This window comes from Castanea sativa, chromosome 5 (genome assembly GCF_040712315.1).
Source record: "Castanea sativa cultivar Marrone di Chiusa Pesio chromosome 5, ASM4071231v1".
Classification (NCBI taxonomy): Eukaryota; Viridiplantae; Streptophyta; class Magnoliopsida; order Fagales; family Fagaceae; genus Castanea; species Castanea sativa.
The window spans coordinates 77,601,647-77,623,318 of record NC_134017.1 but is presented as its reverse complement, the minus strand read 5'-3'; the positions used below and the strand labels follow the sequence as shown (position 1 = coordinate 77,623,318).

At 32.1% G+C, this 21,672-nt stretch overlaps 1 long non-coding RNA gene across 2 annotated transcripts; it reads right to left on the bottom strand.

Annotated features, from left to right (window-relative positions):
* Nucleotides 1-5,683: 5,683 nt before the first annotated feature.
* LOC142637291 (uncharacterized) lies at nucleotides 5,684-9,347 on the bottom strand. Of its 2 annotated transcripts, none has more exons than XR_012844595.1 (6): nucleotides 8,715-9,347; nucleotides 8,259-8,354; nucleotides 7,412-7,447; nucleotides 6,774-6,875; nucleotides 6,483-6,596; nucleotides 5,684-6,392 (listed from the first exon to the last, which is right to left on the bottom strand). It is a non-coding gene; the product is annotated as an uncharacterized LOC142637291 (long non-coding RNA). The 2 variants fall into 2 exon arrangements; XR_012844594.1 differs by having other exon boundaries at nucleotides 9,124-9,347.
* Between the last annotated feature and the right edge of the window lie 12,325 nt (nucleotides 9,348-21,672).

The window sequence follows — 21,672 nt, the reverse complement described above, 5'->3', positions numbered from 1 at the left end:
GATTAGAAGCATTCCTAAGTACCATAAAGAAATGCCTGCAGAAGCATCTAGTTAAAACTAAGCTGACAATGTTACCCGTAGCCACGTATATCTTGGGGGCAGCAAATTCCGACACAATTCACGAACACAACATGACACAATACCAAATTAGTAGAATATGGGTCATTGCAAGTTCATGTTGTGTTCGTGTCTAACCCACATAATCCGTTTGACCCGTTTAACTAAATGCCATTTTACCAATACACTTTTCAAAATCCTAGTATATAAACTTATTAGTTGTTGTGATTTATTTTATTTGATTATTTGTAATATTGAGATATACTTTAATCTTGAATGAATAGTTGTGATGCAATTACTTATTAGTTCTGAATTTTATATTTAAAAATATATATTTGTTTGGTCTTATTTCTGAATTTTATATTTAAAAAAAATCTATTTGTTTGGTTAAAACTAAAATTTGATTTTTTTTCCTCTTGATAAAATTTGATAAGCTTTAATAAACATGTTGGATAAGAGTTGACCTATATAGTAGTGACTATCAAAAAATAAACTACAACAAAGATTAATGAGAGCCTAACTAATAAAAAAAATCTCATATCAACAAGATGCCATTAATTATTATATGACTAATCAATGAAATTCTGGTGTCTAAACTCTCTAATCTCATTTAATGCGTGAATTACATATATTTCATATGAATGATTCAAAGAGTAAGTCACAAAGAAAACTAAGAAAAAAGAACCGCCAACTTAAAGTTGCACAACCTATGAATCCAAACCTAAACTATTTAAGTTTGACAATACAACTCTTTCCAAATCAGAATAGGAAAACAACATAATCACCCCATCTGAACAACCGACTAAAACAAAAGGCCTAAATTTTTTTTTTCTTCGAAACAAACCCAGGTCGCCGGCCACCGTTCTTCTTTTTCTTTTCACCCTTTCATCTTCTTCTTCTTCTTCTTCTACGTTTCGCACTGGTCTTTTCCTCCATTTTATCTTCTTCTTCTCTGTTTCTTCTTCGTTTCACACGGGTCTTTTCATCAGCTTCTGATTCTGAATCCATATACAAATGAGCAGCGGTTTCTTCACCAATCACTTCAATCTTCAAGACTTCGACATGGGCTATCACCACAAAGTTCTCGGCTCCAAAAGAAGTAGAAGCAGCCGTGACGAAGGATTCCATCATTGGACTGAGAGAGTCACAAAGATAAGAGTCAAGCTTCAAACTCTCAAGCGTGTCCACGATATCTAGTTTCATATACTTTGGTGAAGCCAAGACATAACGAGGAAAATCGAGTACTTTAACTAATTCCGGATAGACAATGTCTTCAAGCGTAAACAGCTTCTCATCTTTGCTGTCATCGGTACTGGTTTGAAGAACTTTGAGTTGATACCTTGGCCGTAGACGGATTTCCAAATATCCCATGCGTATCAGTGATGGCTCCTCTTTAGATTTGTACAGTCCAAATCTCTTGATGTTAGGCTCAAATCTCTTGTACGATTCAAACCTCACATTGTAATCCAAAGGTTGAAAACAAGCCATTAGTTAATTATTGTGAAACAAAAAGAATGGCAATGACAGAAGGAATAAGAGAAGCAAACAGAGAATGTGAAACAGAGAAAATCAGAATGCGAGAGACAGAGAGTCAGAATGAGAAAGACTGAGAATGGAATAATGTGGTGGATTGGATTATAAGGGATGTATATATATATATAGTAATATTTGTGTCCTTGTCCGTATGGGTTAAGGATTCCGTGGTTAGATTGGTTTGGCCACTGGTTTAGAAATCTTTTTCTCCGTGGTTGAGTTGAATTACAAAACCCAAACCAGAGTTATACTAGGTAGTAGGTATCGGTAGGAGAAAATAGTAAAATAAGCATAAGTTTCTAACTATATAATTAGTTGTTACGGTTTGAAAACTATATTTTTTTTTAGCATCTCGAGTCTAAGAGACTCGATTTTGGGTCTATAAATCGAGTCTTTAAAGGTCGATTTTTTGGTCTAATTTCATCTGATGTGGCATATTTTTCACATATGGCGTCTAGTTGGAAATCGAGCCTTAGAGACTCGATTTATATCTTATATCTATTATGCTTTTCACCTTATGTTTCTGCGTTTCACGTCTGGATCTGATTCTTTCTTCCTCACTGCCTCTCCCTTGCTTCTTTCTTCCTCCTCCTGATCTGCACAAGCCGCTCCATAGACCCATCGCCGCCGCGCCCAAGTTGTGCGACCCAGGTCCAGCCGTGCGACCTGGGCGCGCGGCCTGGGTCGCGCGGACCTGCGCCTGCGCGACCCAGGTCCACGCGCCGGGTCGCGCGACCGAGCCGCGCGACCTGGGTCGCACTACCCGGCAGCGGATGCGGGGCGCGCGGCCCGGCTCGTGCAGGCGCAGGTCCGCGCGACCCAGGCCGCGCGCCCAGGCCACGAGCCCGATCTGGGCAGCCGTGGATCTGGAGGCGTTGGTTTTTTTTTTTTCTTTTGATGGGTTATGCTCAGCCCTGAACTTCTTGGTGGATGAATTTTGATCTTCCTGGTGCCTGTGTATTTTAGGGAATGGATGGTGTTTAAGAAATGATTTTTTTAGGCTGGCAAATCGAGTGTTAGGGACTCGATTTCCAAGTAGACTCCACTTAAAAAAAATGTCACATCAGGCTATAAAAATCGACCTTCAAATACTCGATTTATAGACCCAAAATCGAGTCTCTTAGACTCGAGATGCTAAAAAAAATATATAGTTTGCAAACCGTAACAACTAATTATATAGTTAGAAACTTATGCTTATTTTACTATTTTCTCCGTATCGGTATCCCCGTGTGTGTGTGTATATATAATTCTTAATATAATGAATGAATTTTTATTCTTATCATAATTACTCTAAAAAGAATATCATATTTGCAAAAAAACGAATCAAACTATAAAAAATCAACTATTTATTTAGGAAAATATTGATAAAAATAATTAAGCCATTGAATATGTAAAAACCAAAAACAAAGTAGCAATATAATGTTATGAATGTAGGTTGCATGTTTTGTTAAAAAACTAAAAATTAAAAAGAAAAAAAAAACACACTAACAATAGTTGATAAGAATAAATAAGTTGTTTGTTCTTATTTGAAAAAGTGCAATTTGGTGTGATTATTTGGCACAACCATGATTTCTCTATCCAACTTTTATTATATAGTATAAGATTTTACTACTAGTATACTTGCACAATTATATTTAAATTGGAAATCATATTTTTTTTCTTTAAAAAATATTATTATTTAATTTATTGACATATGTTTTTAAAATATATCAATTATTAATCTCATGGTTGAACCAATGACCCAATGAGTAAACTAGTGAACTATCGTACCACTCTTTTGATGGTTCAACGTTTGGTTTGGTTTGGTTTGGTTCCCATATGTACACAAGCATGCACACACAGACAATATATATATAATTTTTTTTATTGGAAAAAATGTCTTTACGCTCCCTAAACTTTCATTATAGACAATTTAGTACATAAACTTCGTACGTGTGTCAAAAAACATTTTGAAATATAGTTTAGCATTTTGGTCTTTTTAAAAAAAAGCAGAATCATATTAAGGAAAGAAATCAAGGAACTAAAGGATTTGACCATTATAATTTTTTTTTTTTGGAGAATTACACTTCCCCTCCATTGGGATTTGGAAGAATGACACTCCACCCCAAACTTAAAAAAAAAAAAAAAAAAAATCCTCTCCCTTACAGCTTGTAAAAATTAACACTTCTCCCCTTTTGTTTAAATATATTAGTAACGGAGTATTCTAAATTTCTATAAAAATCTCTTTGCAAAATTTTAACCATAATTGATAATAAAAAATAATTGATAAATTTAGAATAAAAATGTAAAATTTATCAGGTGTAAAAAAAATTGCAATGACAAATCTCTCCATAACTCATTGAAAAAAGAAAAAATAATAATAAGAAAAATTCATACTTAATATTTTAAATACACTTTAATTAAAAAAAATTAAAACAATGAATTTTAATACTAAAATGGAGGATAATTTCTGAATCTACCTTTAAACAGAGGGCAAGTTAGCATACAACATTTTTAATACTATTATTTAATAAAGTTTGGTCAATCAGATATTAAGAAAGGAAAATATTTTTTCTCTTCAAATTTTGAGTGGAGTGTCATTTTCCTAAACCTTAAGGGAGAGGAGTATAATTTTATATATATATATATATATATATATATATATAGACACACATATAAAATAGAAATACTACTATAACTTAATCTAACTGTATATGTGTAAAACTCCACCTTAAAGAATAACAAGACTTTTTTTTACCAAAAAAAAAAAAAATAGTGGGACTTTACTGCAAGGTCTATATTTGACCCAAAAAAAATTTTTCCTTAAAAAAAACAAAGGAAAAAGAAAAGAAACACCATTCAGAGGCTATATAAAGTTTGATTAAACTAGAAGATTGTCATGTTTGTGTCCCCTAAACAAAACACACTTTGCCTCCAAAGTCCAAACTCAAAAGCCTCCTATCCAACACTCACCCAAAAGCCTCCTATTAATTTTATTTTCATTCAATGCATTACTCCTCCACCATAGATAAAATGGTTGATTAAACTTCTTTGTCTGTTAATAGCATTGTCTAACCAATATTTAATGGTTCGGGTGGATCATTACTGTCTGCATTTGCAAATTCTTTTAATCCATTGTATTTTGAAGTAAGACAAGTTAAGGAAGTTATGTCACTGAACAGCCTTGTGATTTAGCATATGATTTTGGGGATGGCCTTTTGGATCTTGAAGAATATCCACAAGGCTTTCCAAGACCAGGTGGGATTATACTCTACTTGTCTAATACAATAAAATCATTTTTTAGTGATTAATTATCAATTACTATGGGAAATTTTGTAGTGTGCTAAAAACCTCTTCTTTCTTGATATACTTTGAAGAGAACCATTAAGAGAGAGAGAGAGAGAGTACTTGTGAAGAGGTGTTATATGCAGTTTTTTTTTTTTTTTTGTCTTTTTTTGGAGAGACGTGATATATTCTTCTTTGTTATAAAGTCTCCATGAAGTTATATGAATCTTTTAGGGGAGCAACTTTTGTAGAAATTATTTTAGATTACCTATTTTCTCTAGAAATGAATATACATAAATGTAATTTGGAAAAAAAAAAAAAAAATTAAGCAAATGCAGTCTTCGGGTTTTGTGTAACTTTCCAGGGAAGGGGTTTTCCCATCTCTGGTACCATATTAAAAAAAATTCCTTTTTGTTATGTAATTCAAATACTTACCATGCCGTTAGTCAAAGTGTATGTTTCAAATGGAGGGAGAAGATGACAGTAGAGAGGAAAGATGAATTTTGACTTACATGTTATGGTTTCCTTGCATCTTTGAATTGTTTCCAAACATTTTTATGCTTGTGTTTTCCCTTTTCGTAGTACAATTTCTACTTCCAGTTGCTATGTCGCCTAACTTTTATACCTTACCAGAAAACAAAATCATTTTTTCTCACACATCACAAACTTCTAACCAAGGTTGTCAAAATCGGGATCCTACCACTACAAAAAGAGTCTACTAGCGAGGTTAAAATGCCCTTGCAAAAATTCAAATATCGTCGCAAAAGGTTATTAGCGAGGGTATATGGCCCTCGAAAGCCGTCGTATTTGCTCTTGTTGCTAAAAGATATTTTGCAACCATACCTTTGCAAATAAATAATTTACGAGGGCAATCCACCGTCGTTACTAAACAAATCCGCCCTCACAAATATATTACCAAACGACGAGAAAAGTCGATGACTTATTTTTAGCGAGGGAAAGCAGTCGTCGTTAACAACTATTTGTGAGGACCTTTATACTCTCGCAATTAGTTATTTGCACTATCAAAAAACTGTACTATTGCAGCGGGCCAAAAATGCCGCTATAAGTCTTCAATTATATTAAAATGTTAGTCCTTCAGCGGCAGTTTTTGCTCGCCGCTATAGGTGATTTTTTTTCCCTCCTAGATTCTAAACCCACATATCTATTACAAATAACCTGTAATAATTTTAGCTCCACTAAGACAATACCACAAATGTAATTAGATAACACCACAAATGTCTCCAAACTAACATTATATTAACATAGAAATATATTATCAAATACATATTGTCTATAACCATTATCAAAGTTCCAAAATATTTAAACAAATCCTTCAACACTTCCAAAAAATGCAATTGTTTATATGTGGTTCTTTGTACACAAAAAGCCATCAAAAAATTATAGCATCTTCAGTATTGTAGCACTATCATTAGTAATTGTCACCTCTCCAATATCATCAACGAGCATCTGAAACCATCAACCAGAAAGCAAATCAAAATTATACCCTTTGGCAGAACCACATAATGCAAATAAACCACCTGTAAACGAATGAAATTGTAATTAAAAAGAAAGAAAGAAAAAATCTTTGTGGTGCTTTGAAATCATAGATTGAAAAGTATAATTGTTACCATTCAAGCATTTTCTCAATGGTGATAGCTTGACCAAGTTGAGAGAATATCAAGCATGGAAGTAAAACCAAGTTGAGAGAATATCAAACATAGACGTAAAAGTGGAAAGACCAACTGCATTACATAAATAGTGGGAACAATGAGTTATGGTGCTCAAATTTGCCGATAGGTAAATCTAAATTGCAAAGTAAGCTAATAATAAGTGAGTATCAGCATGACATATTCAATAGCAACAACAACAGCAGCAACAAGAAGCTTTAGTCTCAAAATTTTGGGGTCGACGAGTATTACCCCATTTAAAAGTTTCCTTCCACTAGCAGGCAAAATGTTGACATACTTGGAAGCCATAAGGAATCCCTAAAAGCACATTGTGAAGACCGTCGCTAGTCTAGCCTAGTCACGAAAAATAGAATATTGTAAATGAACACATAGAACTCATAATTTTATATATTAATACAACCAAAGACTCAAACTAAGAAAATACAAAGGAAGAGATAGATTGCATTAGAACATAATGAAAAGGTAAAGAACCCCTATTCTCCACAAAACCCTAACATTTTGGTATTGGATAGAGGAAAATAGAGCATTTTTCCAAGTCCCCAAAATGGGCAGATAGAAAAGAAGACAACAAAAGGTCAAGGTTTTTCTTTTTCAATTTTTTTTAAAATACATTAAAGTATTGCAAGCATATGTAACTAAGTGGAGAAAAAAATGAGCATCTTCAATTCTCTTAAGGCATATGTGTATGGTAGAATTCTTAAAAAAAAGAACAAGAAGCGACAGGTATAAAAATAAAAAATAAAAAATAAAATTAAAAAGAAAAGAAAAAGAAGAAAAAGAAGAAGAATGAACGAAGGAAGAAGACCACATCATGAAAAATAGAAGAAAAAGAAGAAACAATGGCACAAATGAGAAAAGAAGGACAATACCTTTCAGTTGGCATTCACGTGGAGACAGCTCCAGACCTGCAAAAATCATAAACCCACTTGGTCAAAATGCTATTTGGAGGAAAGGGGCAAGACCCATAAGAGATTGTGAAAAGTACAAACAAAGGCCTGCTTGTCATCTAATATAGGCAGCCATCCACACACACATAAGAAATTACTCCGGGGAAAGAGTAGCCACTTAAGGCAGCCATCCACTCACACAGAGATTATATATATATATACACACACTACCTACAAAAGCATGAAGACCAACCATTTAAACGGATTGCTTCACAAATCTCCACTAATAAGACAAACTTTCTCATATGGGCCAAACAATAGTTTCAAATGTATATGTGGCTGCATTCAACTTTTTTTTTTCTTCTAAATTTTTTGTAGTGAAAACTCAAAGCAGATATATTGGAGTTTTTTTTTTTTTTTTTTTAATACAGATATATATATATATATATATATATATATATATATATATATATATATATATATATATATCAGCTTTAAGGACCTTAAAACACTTCAGCCAACTAAAAGAGGTTTGAACTCCATGCACAACCACTATCCCAAATACTCCACCAATAACCCCACAGATCGCCAAGTACACAAAAACAAGCCCAAAGGCATAAAGGGTCTTTCCCTTCAACAACTCATATTCCTCATACTACATACACAGATTAAGGAAGCCTGTTAATATTTGTAAAACAAGAACTAATATCATAGGTCATAATTCAACATGAAACTATCATTTGTATGTATTTTTTTTTATTTAAAAAAAAAAAACATGTTTCACATGATCAATCGAAATGATATGATATGCCAAGGTTAAGCCACCCACCAGGTGCACAATGACATCGCAATCACTGCCTGTGCGAAATATGTGATTTATCAATCGCTTCCTCAGATCTTCATGATTGTAAATTTCACCATTGACCTGATGTTAAATAGAAACTTCATCAATAAAATAAAACTATTGAATATAGATCAAATTGATCTAACTATAGAACGATATAATTTATACTCCATTATTACCTACTAATGCAAACAAAATTTTAAAAGAAGAAAAAAAAATGCATGGTAAGAACATATTTATTCTTTTACAAAATAGTTACAAAGGTTGTATTAAGTTGTCAATGAATTTGGCACGGAAAGTGCCCGACCAGTTGATACACTTTAAAAAAAAAAACTATTGATGCAGTAAAATTTGCAATATCCTAACATCATTCAATTTATGAAAAGGGCCAAAACACAACAGTTCTTAATATTATGAAAGGGGCAATTAGAAAGCACAAACCGTCACAACAATTGACTTGTCCTCATTGAAGAGAGGTCGATCACCGGAGGTAGGGTCAACAGTAATTCGACTTGCTCTTTTTCAAAGTAGAAAACCCATAAATGGGTTCCAACACAGAAACCACGCTAGCAAAGTGCCATAGTGCAGTGATATAGACATGAACAAAAAGAAAGAGTACAAACAAACCATAACAAAATGCCGCCTAAACACAAAAATTACAAACCCAAATTTCACAGAAATCATTAAAAAAAAAATTAAATAAAGTATCTACATATTACACCACAAAATCCAAACCCAAATTTTACAAAAATCATAATTGAAAATTAAATAAATAACCTAATGTAAAGTATCCAAATCCAAATCCAAAATTTCACAATAATCAAAACAAAAAATCAAATAAATAACTTACCAAGCAAAGTCAGAATGGGTATGGGCATGGGTATGGATATGGTGAGGAAAAATGAATGGGTATGGGGGTGGTAAGGGGAGAGAGGGAGAAAGGGAGAAAGGATCTTGTGGTGAGGGAGAGAGAGCCGATGGGTATGGGAGGAGAGGAGTCGATGGCTGGGCTTGGCATCATTGGCATTGTCACTGGGTTAGGCTGGGCTCGTCCTCGTCAGCGTTGGGCTCGGCTTTGCTTGTTGGCACCCGCTGGGTTGTGTGTGTGTGTGTGAGGCCGTGTGAGAGATAGAGAGAAAATGAGAGAGTTTTGTGGAGTGGGAAATGAAATTTTTGTAGTGGGAAATGAAAAATATTAATTGAGCAAGTAAAAAGTAAAAAATTTTAGCGGAAATGTGAGTAAAAATTTTGTGTGAGAAATGAAACTTTTGTGTGGGAAATGAAAGATGTGTTTTGCCGGGTAAGGAGGTTCACACATTTTATCTTATTAAAAATTAAAAAAAAATGATCATAGCTATTATTAAATTTATGTAAGAATTTTAATATGTGACTAATTACGTTTACTTTTTTTTTTTTTTAAATATGACTAATTGGATGGTCACATTGAAAGAACATAACTATACAAGTATACAACACATGTCCATCACGCACCATACTTAGATTTGAAATCTAATCGTTAGATTTGAAAAGTGTAATGAAATGTTAATTTTGGTAAATTATGGTCACAATCAACGGTTGGATTTAGAGAAATGCACTGTCAAAATTTAGTCAAAGTTAGTCAAACTTAATAGATGGTCCCGATACCACTGGACTTGGTGAAATTCATATTCAAATCTTGATTAAGAGGATTGAAGAGTATGGTGACATACTGATGTTGGTGAAATTTGAGACCAATTAGATAGTCAAATTGAGTAAACATATCCATACAAGTACACAACATATGTTCATCACGCACCGTACTTAGATTTGAAATCTAACCGTTGGATTTGGAGAGTGTAATGAAAGGTTAATTCTGGTAAATTGTGGTCACAATCAAATGGTTGGATTTGGAGAAAGGTGCGGTCAAAGTTTAGTCAAAGTTGGTAAAACCTAGTCAAACTCAATAGATGGTCTCGATACCACTGGACTTGGTGAAATTCATATTTAAATCTTGATCAATAGAATTGAAGAGTATGGTGACATACTGGTGTTGGTGAAATTTGAGGCCAATTGGATAGTCAGATTGAGTAAACATAACCATACAAGTGCACTCCATCATGCGCCATACTTAGATTTGAAATCTAACTGTTCGATTTGAAGAGTATAATGAAAGGTTAATTCTAGTAAATTATGGTCACAATCAAATGATTGGATTTAGAGAAATGCATGGTCAAAGTTGATCAAACCCGATCAAACTTAATAGATGGTCCCGATACCACTAGACTTGGTGAAATTCATATTTAAATCTTGATCACTAAGATTGAAAAGTATGGTGACATATTGATGTTGGTGAAATTTAAAACCAATTGGATGGTCAAATTGAGAGAATATATATAGCCATATAGGTACACAACACATGTCCATCCCGTGCCATACTTAGATTTGAAATCTAACCATTAGATTTAAAATATAACTATCCAATAACTTATTATTGAATTCATATTTTGGAAATCCAATTGTTGAATTACATTTTCTATATGTTCTTAACATGCATGCTAATCGGATGTAATTTACCATTTGTTCTATAAACTCATCTTTTATACATTATTTTAAACTATAAAAACTTGAATTTAGACAATTGATTGATGACATGCTTATTAATCTTTGATTACCTTCAAATTTTGTAACCATGAAAAATGTATGAAGATAATGTAATCTAATGGTAGATTTGTCAAAATTCACATCGAATTAAGAAATATAGAGTTGGGTTCAAGTTACACTTGACGTAACTTTAAAACATGTTACACCACCCAATAATTTATTATTGAATTCATATTTTGAAAATCCAACTGTTGGATTACATTTTCTACATAGTCTTGACATGCATGCCAATTTTCATGTCAATTAGATGTAATTTACTATTTGATCTATAAACTCATATTTTATGCATTATTTTAAACTACTAAAACTTGAATTTAAACAATTGATTGATGGCATGGCTATTAATCTTTGATCACTTTGAAATTTTGTAGGCATGAAAAATATATGAAGATAATGTAATCTAACGGTAGATTTATCAAAATTCACATTGAATTAAGAAATATAGAGTTGGGTTCAAGTTACACGTGATGTAATTCTAAAACATGTTACATCACCCAATAATTTATTATTGAATTCATATTTTGAAAATCCAATCATTGGATTACATGTTCTATATATTCTTAACATGCATGCCAATTTTCATACCAATCGGATGTAAATTACCATTTGATTTATAAACTCATCTTTTATGCATTATTTTAATGGGAATAAATTTTTATTCACTTTTGAGAGAGAGAGTACAAAAGGCTAAAATTCTTGAATTTTAGGCTACCATTCTGAAGTTGAAAGTGCTATCATTTTTTTATGGGTACAATTATTTAAAAAATAAGGACAGACATTTCTTATATTGGATGTATATAAAAGGTTTTTTTTTAGACTGTAAACAAAATGTTCATCTAAAGAATACAAAGTGCTATATGTTTATACGTTTGTTTTTATTTTTCTTTGAATTTTAGAATAACTTTTATCTCCAATTTTTTTTTAATGATTTTTTACGAAGGTCAATCGTGGCATCTGTAAATAATTTAGTGTTAGTAAGGGAATATTTTTAACCTACACAAAATTAAACTTTTTGCAAGGGATTTTTATTGTCCCTCGAAAATAATTTGGTGGGAACATTTCCCTCCAAATTTTTTGACATTTTAATGATTATTTATGAAGGTCGATCGTAGCCCTTGCAAATAATTTAGTATTAGTGACAGCTTTTTTTTACTGTCACAAATAATACACTTTTTGCTAGAGATTTTTAATTGTCCCTCGCAAATAATATGAAGGGAAAATTTCCCTCCAAAATATTAGTATTTGTGACGGCTATAACACATATTTGCGACAGCTTTTCTTGTTGGTCACAAATATTTCACATTTTACCAAGCATTTGCGAGGGCCTTATTTTGTCATTGCAAATAAGATTTTTTTAGAGGGCTTTTTGGGTCCGTCAAAAATTCTTGATCGCTAATAGGTATTTTTTTTGTAGTGACGTAAGATCGTGGAAGGTAGGTAGGATCGGAGATCGTAGGATCGGATCGTGGATCGTAAGATCCTATTTATTTTCAGATTTTAAGCAAAAAACCTATTGATAGTGACTTTGTATGTTATATAATCACTTAAAATATGAATCCATCCATTTAAAAAAAATTTGCATCATAAAATGTAATTTGCACACACTACATCGTTCTTATGTCATTCTAACGAAGCAAAATATATTTAACTTTTGACATAATGTATCTAAAAAGTTCAGTACGTGTTTAATTAGCAACAAAGTACCCAAAATATTATCTACACATATGGAAAATGTTTTCCAAATTCTAAGTTCCAAATCCAAAATAAGTTAGGCTAGTTAGCATATAAAACCTAGCTAACTACAATTTTACAATATGTAATCCAAAAGAGAATTTACAATCTAAGGTTAACTAGCTAATTAAATAATGAAGATCCTATTTCATAATTTTTTAAATTTTACTTAATTTAGTTAACAAAATAGAAAAATAAAAACCCTAAAAGCTTTGTCAAAATCATATACACAACACAACAATATGGAATCAAACTATCAAAGTACAAATAAATGATAAACTACTAAGTACTAACTACCAAAACAAATTACCAAAAAGCTTAAAGGCAGCGATGGCTCATGCCAACATCATTGAGAGGGTTGAGAGGTGTTGGGTTTTTGACAGAGGAGTGAGGAGGCGTAGGATTGAGGTGCTGGGTTTTTTTTTTTTTTTTTTTTTTTTTTTTTTTTTTTTTTTTAAACGTTAAAGTTAAGTTAAGAAAGCTTAAAGGCAGTGATGGCTCACCATTAACAGGGCTGAGAGGTGCTGGGTTTTTGACAAAGGGCTGAGGAGGCGCGAGACAGAGGTGCGTGCTGGAGCTTTGTGTTTCTAAATAGTTTAGGTTTTGTTTTTGAAAACGTTAAACTTATACTATAGGTTTTTTTTGAGATTTTATGTTGACATAGGGGTAAATTTGGGACTTCAATTTATTATTGGGCTTCTAAAACCCATTGGGCTTGTGGGTATAGGTTTACTCAAATGTTTAAAAAAAAAAATTCAAGCCAAATGGTAGGATCGGTAGGATCCCATACGATCCTATGATCCCATATGATCCCATGATCCTATACGATCCTACACGATCCTACTTACGATCCTAACATTTTTGCGATTCTGCTACGATTTTAAACTTTTTGGTGAGATGGGATCGTAAAATCGTGCGATTTTACGATCCGGATCGTGATTTTGACAACCATGCTTCTAACTATAATTAATCAATGAGGTATTTGCAACTGCTAATAAGCTCTCATGCCGAAAGGGATGACAATTTTTGTGGTAGTATATTTGCTTGTCACGTGTGTAGACGACTAAATTTCTTAGTTTGAAATAAATTAAACAAATAAAATAGTTTCACAAATGCAAATTTGTATTGATGAATGTATGGTACAATTCTCTATAATTACAAAAGAGTGATCCTCTGATTCGATCTCCTTGAAAAATTTGTTGATTGGAATTGTAGTAATATGATTTTGATTCGAACACCGAATATACTTCAATTTGGCTGAAAAATGGATCGACGATATTTGAAACGGAATTACAATGAATCTCTGGTTATGAGCTTGTTAGAAATTCTTTGTTCTTTGTGTTCTTCGCGTTCATGATACGTTCTTCTTGTTCTTGGCGCTGTTCGTCTTCGAAGGTTTGTGGTGGAAGGTCTTCGGTGCTTTAAAGGCTTGAATCCATGAGGTTTCGTTGATTTGTGGTTTGTTGAGGTTTCTGGAGGCTTTCGAGCTTGATTCCAATGAACTTTGAGATCTAGGTTGACAGCTTGGATAGTTTTGCTTCGAATATTCTTCGATTTTGAAGTTGAAGTTCTTGGAGGCTTCGGGGCTTGATTCCTGCAGAGTTTCTGTACTTCTGAGTGCTTCTTAATCTTCTTTGATGCTGCTTATGCTCTAGATGGCTTGGTGTTGGAGTTTCTGAAGGCTTTTGAGCTTGATTCCAGTAACCTTTGAATGTTGTTTGTATTTAAGGTTAAAGTTCTTGAAGTTCCTTGAGGCTTCAGGGCTTGATTCCGGCAGAGCTTCTGGATTTCTGAACTCAAGATGCCTTGGTGTTGGTCCCTTTTAAATGTCTTAGGAAGGCTTCTATTTATAGGAGTTTGGGGGTGGGTGAGTGACATGTGGCGGAGTCTGATTGGTGACACATGTCACAACCTGATTGGTCTACTTATGTCACGCTTACATGTGTCGGATTGCTTGTGTCATCGCTTATACGTGCATGACTGTTTATGTCATTGTTTACACATGCTGATGCGTTTTATGCCCCTATTTCAATGACACTTGGCAAGTTTCCATTGGTTTCTGAATAGTGATAGCAAAACCTAACAGTAGTACGTGGTATTTTGTATTTGGTCATATTTTGTGGACTTGATAGTATGATGTGTCAGTTTGTGATAGGTTGGGAATTTTCCCTCTCTACAACGCGTATTCCTGTTTCTGCAAGATCAATTGATAACCTTTGGACTTTCAAAGACTCAAGTCTATTTTGTGTCAAAAAGTTCATTAACTGTATCTGTCACTTGTACCAGAGGCAGATCCATCAGTAGCATTGCCCGGTCTGATTTCTTCTTTTCATATATCTTGTTTTTTATTTGGCAGTAAAACATCCATATCCCTTCAGCGATCAGGTTGTTCTATATATTCATCATCTTGGACCAGGAGTGTCGGTAGGGCAAGCATGGCAAGAAGGAAAAGCATTAGAACAAGTGCTTCAAAAGTTATGTGGTGAGATTCTAATGGTGAAAGATTATACTGCATTATATTAAAATCACTAAAAGAATCTACTAGTAGTTCTGTTAATCTTTCACCAAATTAAAGCAAAACCAAAAGGCAATTAAGAAACATATCATTCTAGGACCAACGTATAAAATTCAATATACTAATTGGTTTAGTAATAGTTGTTCCAAATTGTAGTAGGAATAGTAATATATTTCTCTACTCAAACGGAAAAGTAATACAGTTTCATAAAAATCTTATAAAAAAATTTAATAAGAGGAATATACTTTCTTACTTACCAAGCAGTATATTTAGTTGGTATAAAAAAAAGGGTAATAAAAGGTCCAAAAGTCTTTTAGTTTAGTGGCTCTACCTCTCCCTTTTATAAGAATGACAAACGTTTAAATCCCCCAACTTATAATAGCAATTGAATTATCTAAAAGAAAATGTGTGTAATAGTTAGGACATAGGTCGTAGCATTATAAGTTATCTTTGCTTGTGTATTTGTGTGAGGACTGAGGAGAGAAGCGTCCACTTGTGATTTTAGTGACAACTTAATTGGGAGAACGAGACAATGAGTAACATTTACCATTTGACTTAGCCTTATGGGTTTTTCTTAAAAGCACAATTACAATCATGAAGTATCATTATCATCATTAGTTTTAATCTTTCTTATTTTTTTTAATAATTCAAAACAAGATTTTCATTTAAGAATCAAAGATACATTAGCTAACAATTAGAAGTTTAGGGTGATCATTAGTTTTTTTTTTCTAATTTTAATTTTTATTGTTATTGTTATTGTGTTTATGTTTATGTGCATTGTTATTGGTAGCACTATGCCCCCTAAAAAGTACTCATTAGTGATATATATCCTTGAAAACATTAGACCTAACCATAAGAGAAATCCTCATCTCAACGAAAAATATTTTATGGTCAACTAGAGTTCATCCAAATTTAAGTAGAAGAAAAGAATTAAATTTAATTACTAAAAGATAATAAAAAATTAAAAATTTCAAGGGTGGGGGTTTATGACGGGGCCATATTACTAATAGTATGCTCTCTGGTGTCATTATCCTCATCTTGGCTGCCTTCATATTGAAGTAGCCGCAAAAGGTGATGTAGGTTGATGCCAAAATGTTTCATGATTTCATCATTTTTTATTCATTTTGGCAATTCTTACTTCAATTTTATCATTGAAACTAATAACAGCATCATTTAAGGCAATCAATTATAGTGTCTATGATTTGTGTGAGCTCTTTCGATATTGTTGGAGTTATAATGACACACTATGCCTAATATCAGCTCCTTCTTAGATTATTAATACTGAATTTTTAACCTTTGATAGTCTGTATTTCTTCATGGAAGCCAACTTCAGTTTGCCTCCATGACATAAAAAAAAAAAAAAATTATTCATAAAAGTTATTTTTTAGTCCATTATAATATTAGAATTATAATATTTTCTTTATCTTTTTTAAAATTAAAATAATTTTCCTGATTTACAAAAGAGTCCCCTAAAAAGCATCATATTTTCCAACAATCATCAAATTCCAAAAACTATGTCAGAAAATCAATGATTTGAAATCTCTCTTTAAATTGTACACTGTGTCTTATTTCTCAAATGCAAGGTTAATAAAAATTGATGTCAACCAACCCATTCAATTTGCTACTAGCAAGCACATTGTTTGGGTTTACCATTTCAAGTCCAAGTTATTAAAGGTGAAAATTCATGAAGAAAGAATAGTTAATTGTGCATATTCTCATTCACCCTTGCCAACCTATAATTATTGGTAAAAAAAAATTAAGCCTTAATGTTAGTGGTATTGCTTGAAAACCAAAATCACAATCAAGAAGTTTCATCATCATGATTACTATCATTATTAGTTCAATATTATGTTGATGTTTATTGTTATTATATGTTTATGTAGTAACTAGTAACTAGTCCCTAACATGTGCAATACATAGGAAAGTTTTATATAAAGATTGTAAAACAAATTTTGTCATATCAAAATAAACAAGTAGTACAATCTTTCTCAAGAATGCTCTTCTCAAAAAATAATTTCTCAATAACGCAAAAAATAAGTTCTGCAAAAATACTTATTTTGTAATAAAAATTATTTATAACATTTTATACATCATTAAAAAGTATGTTAGAAATTAGAAATTATCCTTTTAGTTTTTAATTAACTTTCTCAAACCTTTTTTTTTTTGTTCATTCAATCCAAAACACCAAAAATGTATCTCAAAAATTAGTAAAGCTTTACAAAACTACGGTTCAAAACCAAATTGCAAAAAGATTTACTTCAACACCTTTATGTGACATTAAGAATGAAACTTGAATAAGAGATAAGAAGAAAGAATTGAGGTAATATTCGTATCAATTTTCATTGATTTTAGATTTTGTGCTAATTTATTTTACTTGTTTAAAATGTATGAGAATATATGTATGTTAGTCGATCATCACATATACAAAAAAAAAAAATGTATGTTACTTGATCATGATACTCAGGATTTCGTGTAACGTTTGACATCAAGCAATTGCACTGTACACCACATTATAATGATTATTCTAACATTGGCATAAAGGTTTAATTACTATCTTTTTTGCCAAAGACCTTGTAGCTAAATTGACACCTTCCCATATACAAAGTGCTTGGAGGTCTAGGGGAGAAAGGATTCGAACTGTGAGGTTAGCAGCATGTTGTAATTATTTCTCAAAAAAAAAAAACCATCCCCTTTTCTTGCTCCATCTTAAGTGGACATTATTTAATGTTTATCCTTTTACATAAAAATATTTCAAAAATTAGTTTTTAATTTAAAAGTATGGCCAAAAATGACAAAATAGCTTTTTTCAATAAAATAAATTATATCTTAAATGGCAGGTGTAACTGGTAAGTACTTATAAATTGTGTTCTTGTCTTTTTAAAATAAACAATATTTTGAGACCTCCAGAGTAGAATAATTGATAAGCAAATGAGAATTTAATTAACTTATTCAAATATTTCATCTATATAGATTTGCTTGATGATATTAGGGCTAACTAATGGCTTGTGGAAACCCAATTCAACTGACAAATCAAGTTCGACTCAAGCCTTTTCAATCAATTTTGTTGGTAGTTATGGTTGGTATTCTATTTGATTCCATAAAGCTCGATTGTCATTGGTTGGATGTCCAAAGTAGAGGGGAGCTTAACAAACATAACTGATTGATCTTTGATGACAATAATCTATTGCACTCGAAGGGATCTTGGACGTGGTTTTTGAAGGCCATTTCGATGTTTCTGGGGCTAAAATCCAATCGTTGGATGTTAAGATATTTGTCGACAAATTCAATATTTGAATGTGCAGTGGAAAGATCCACTCATGGAAATATATTTGTCGACAAACTTTCATTATAGATAATTTAGTACTTAAACTTTGTACATGTGTTGAACAACATTTTGAAATATAATTTAGCATTTTGGTGTTTTTAAAAAAAGTGAAATCATATTAAGGAAAGATATCAAGGAACTAAAGGATTTGACCATTATAATTTTTTTTTTCTTTTGAGAATTATACTCCGAGATTTGAGAGAATGACACTTCACCCCAAAATTTCAAAAAAAAAAAAAAAACTCCTTTTCCTTGAAGCTTTTTAAAAATTAACACTTCTCCCTTTATATATATATATATATATATATATATATATATATATATATATATATATATTAGTAAAGAAATATTCTAAATTTCTATAAAAAAAACTCTTTACAAAAGTTTAACCATAAATAATAAAAAATAACTGATAAATTTAGAATAAAAATGTAAAATTTATCAAGTATTGTGGGAGCCCAAGAACCAAAGATGAAGATCAAGGAATGAAGAAGATCTTAGTTAAGGATGAGGGCCGAGGACCCGAAGACCCGAGGACAAGAGGAAGACCTAAGGATGGGAGGACATGGTTGCATGGAAAAGTATAAGGGGTAGACTAGTAATATATGGCAGAGGGAGTGAAAATATCGGGTTTAAGGGTAGAAAGCCTATGAACCCCGTATTAAATGTTCTGTGCCTAGTTTCCTGGCCGCATTAAATGAAGAGCAACAGATTTATCAGCTGCATTGATATGGAGGTGACTTGAATAATGTCAATCACAGCTAGGCAGTTTCCTTCCACCATCTTCTACATGCAATTGTACAAGTGTCAACAAAAGAAAATGGTTAGGTAGGAGATGGATGGTTGAGATGACAAGAACAAGAAATATAAATAGGGATGAAAGAGGCTAGGAGAGGGATGAGGGATTGGGCTCTGAGATGAGAAAGAATAGAAATATTTAAATGTAAGGAAGTCCTCCTCAAGAAAAACCGGAGAACAAGCGTTTCCTATTCCTATTCACGCTAGGTGAAATCCTCGGGACATAGATTTCCTTTGTTAGTTCGTTCCCTCTCTACAAATTCTTTGTTTTGGGCCTTAAATCAATAAATTCCTTGTGGGCTTTTGTGGCGTGCTAGCGTGCTTGATTTTTGTGGTCCTTACAAGTATAAAATAAAATTACAATGACAAATCTCTCCATAATCCATTGAAAAATGAAAAAAAAAATAATAATAAGAAAAATTCAGACTTAATATTTTTAGATACACTTTAATTAAAAAAAATTAAAATAATGAATTTTAATTCTAAAATGGATTATAATTTTTGAATCTACCTTTAAACAGAGGGCATGTTAGGACACAATATTTTTAATATACTATTATTTAATAAAGTTTGGTTAATCTAATATCAAGGGAAGAAAATATTTTTTCTCTTCAAATTTTAAGTGGGATGTCATTTTTCTAAACTTCAAGAGAGATGAGTATAATTATAAATATATACATACATACATACAAGATAAAAATACAATTATAACTTAATTTAATTGTATATGCGTAAAACTTTATCTTAAAGATTTGAATCGTGGCCTAAAAAAAAAAATAGGACTTTTTTTTACCAAAAAAAAAAAGTAGGACTTTACTGCAAGCTTTATATTTGAATTTGACCCAAAAACTTTTCTTCCTTAAAAAAAAAAAGAAAAAAAAAAGGAAAAAGAAAAAGAAAAAGAAACACCATTCAGAGTCTCCATAAAGCTTGATTAAACTAGAAGATTATTATGTTTGTGCCTCCAAAGTCCAAAATGAAGGCAACTTCCTCCAACTGCAAGTGCAACTATCACCTGTGGCTCTCCTCCAGCCTGTACTCTCCTTCACCCATCTCCAGCCAACTCATCTTCCCCCCAAATCAACAGCAGCCACGTCTGTGTTTCACTGACTCCACAGGTGAGCATATCACTCCCCCAAGTGTTCCCATATCAACATAATTTTTTTTTTAATTAACAGTTTGCATTGGCAAAATTTCATTCCTTTATTGTAATATGAAATTTTACCCTCAGGGGCCAGGTGGCGCAATCTAGGTTGTCGGGGGAGAGGAGAAAGCTTACGTGTCAGCTTGGGATGTGAAACCTTATGAAATAGTTGACAGTGGTAAAAAAGCTTACTTGGATGAACAAAATGTGGTCACATTTCTTGACCCTCTTAAGGAGTTAATTCCTCTGGACCCTTATTCTTATAATCCAGCTGCATATCTTTGGTAAAGTTCTTACTTCTTAAAATAAACAATATTTTGAGACCTCCAAAGTAGAATAATTGATAATCATCTATATAGATTTGCTTGATGATACTAGGGCTAACTAATGACTTGTGGAAACCCAATTCAACTGACAGATCAAGTTTGACTCAAGCCTTTTCAATCGATTTTATTGGTAGTTATGGTTGGTATTCTATATGATTCCATATAGCTTGATTGTCATTGATTGGATGTCCAAAGTAGAGGGGAGCTTAACAAACATAACTAATCGATCCAGTTCTTGACCCATATATCTTTGATGGCCATAATCTATTGCACTCAAAGTATCTTGGTCGTGGTTTTTGAAGGCTATTTCGATGTTTGCGAGGCTAAAATCTAGTCATTAGATGTTAAGATATTTGTCGACAAATTCAATATTTGAAAGTGCAATGGAAAGATGAAAAAATAATAATAAGAAAAATTCATACTTAATATCTTTAAATACACTTAAATTAAAAAAATTAAAACAATGAATTTTAATTCTAAAATGGAGGATAATTTCTGAATCTACCTTTAAATAGAGGGTAGGTTAGCGCACAACATTTTTAATCTATTATTTAATAAAATTTGGTCAATCAAATATTAAGGGAGGAAAATATTTTTTCTCTTCAAATTTCGAGTGAAGTGTCTTTTTCCTTAACCTTAGTCCTTAAGGGAGAGAAGTGTAATTATATATATATAAACACACACAAAATAAAAATAATATTATAACTTAATATAAGTGTATGCGTGTAAAACTATCTCTTAAAAATTTGAATCGTGGTTAAAAAAAAATGATAGGACTTTTTTAACAAAAAAAAAAAAAAGTGGGACTTTACTGCAGGCTTTATATTTGATCCAAAAATATTTTTTTCCTTGAAAAATAAGGAAAAAAAGAAAAAGAAAAGAAACACCCTTCAAAAGAGAGAAAATTTCACCATGCACGA